The sequence below is a fragment of the Arachis ipaensis genome, chromosome B09 (genome assembly GCF_000816755.2).
Source record: "Arachis ipaensis cultivar K30076 chromosome B09, Araip1.1, whole genome shotgun sequence".
NCBI lineage: Eukaryota > Viridiplantae > Streptophyta > Magnoliopsida > Fabales > Fabaceae > Arachis > Arachis ipaensis.
The window spans coordinates 114,651,004-114,652,984 of NC_029793.2; positions in this window are offsets into that span (position 1 = coordinate 114,651,004).

A 1,981-nucleotide genomic window follows, 5' to 3' on the forward strand; every position below is an offset into this window, starting at 1 on the left:
TGTTATTGGAATGTCGATGTTATTAATGAATTGGGATTGGTTGGTATTTATGAGGCTTGGCGAGTTAATGTTGTTGTCAGTGAAATAATATAAATTTTGTGAATATTGATGAAGTGTATATGCTTGTTGTTGATTTATGTTGTAATAATGAAGTTGATTGATGTGGTGACGATATTAATGATGTATGAATTAGTATTGTTGGTAAGTTGAGGAATAAGGTTGTAATGAGTGAAAGAGTTGGTGTTGGTGTTAATGATTTTGTGTAAGGAATATCTTGATATGAGAATGAAGAATTGATGTGTAATTGGTGTGATTTAGGCTATATATGGTTGAAGTAGTTTGTTAGGAAAGTGTAACTTCTGTGAAAATAGAGGCTGAGAATGTTATGTGAAAAAAATTAATTTTTGAATGAACTTCGGAGAGTCATAACTGGACTTCCAGAATCTCAAACGTTTCCAAACTTATTTTATATGAAAATTGGATTCGTGAAGTTTACACCATTTAAAGAACGAGTGAAAAATGTTTTAAAACGAGAAAGTTATGCGCGTCGGAAGTTTGGTGTGTTAAGATGAAATTTTGTAGTATTCAAGATTTTTGTCAATTCTACATAGCTTGCGTACGCGAGCCTCCCATGCTGCGCAGGCGTTCGGTTCGGGTTGACTATCCCGCGTATGCAAGAGGCTGCGTGCCTACGCGAGTAGGGGAAAAACGCACCCACGCGTATGCAAACTATGTGATGCGTATGCGGGACACCTGATTTTAGTAAAATGAATTTTATGTTTTCAAACGTAATTTTGAACCTCTAATTTTACTTTCTAAGACCCTGAAACTTAGTTCTGATTATAGGGAGAGGGGTAAGCTTAGAGAAAGAGTTAACTTAACAGATAAGAAAGGTTTGAAGTAATGAATGATGATTTAGGAAGTTTGGAAATGAGGGTTTGTAAATGAATGTAATATATGATCCCCGGGTAGTAGGCAGTGGCATTGTCCACTTGCTCTGGATATGAGATGAGAAAGAAAAATTATGAAAAACTGAGTTAATTTTAGAATTTTGAATGAACATGATTAATGAGGATGATTAATGATGAAATTATTATAAATTATACTTAATGTTTGACTTGAGATTGAATGAATTCTTGAATGAGATACCTAGGTAGTAGCAAGGATTATGGTTCATCTCGCTTACTCCAGGTCAGTGATTGAGATACTTGGGCAGTAGCAAGGATTGTGGTTTATCCCGCTTGTTCCAGGTCAGTGATTGTAATGCTTGGGTAGTAGTAGCAGTAGTATATTATTCTGCTTGCTCTAGGTTGAACTTTTAAACACCCGCTTGAGTAGCCGCAGCAGTAGTGGTTTAATTCCACTTACTCTGGGTTAAGCGAGTAGTAGCACGGGGTTGTAGCTCAGACCCACTTGCTTCGCAATGGGTGTTTCTGTCTATGGTTAGCTACTAGGACGTGTTGGGTTGGTTATATAACCAACAGATAATATCATCAGCCATAGAACAGACATACATCATATGCATTTGTATGTCTTGTTTGATTCTGCATTAATTGGGCTTGCCTGTGTGATTATTATGCCTACTTGCTAAAATTTTTACCTGCTTTAATTGTATTATACTTGTGCTTACTTTGTCTGTATTTTGCTTGTCTGTGTTGTGGAGTTCTGGAGGAACAGAGGAAGGTAAGAGGCTAAAGGATCAAGTTAGGTTGAGTTAGAATTTTGAACCCTTAGCTACCCCACTTTGTTTATGGCTTATTTATGGTTGTAAAGGATAGTTTTAAGTTTGAATCTGTTGTCAGAAGTTCTAGGATCGCCTCCGGCTTTTCCGGGACATTATATGTTAGTTATGTGGGAACCGTTACCATGCTGAGAACCTCCGATTTTCATTCCATACAAATATTGTGGTTTTCAGATGCAGGACGTGAGGCACCTCGCTGAGGCATACTAGGAGCTTTCTGAAGCAAAGAAATGTTCTTTT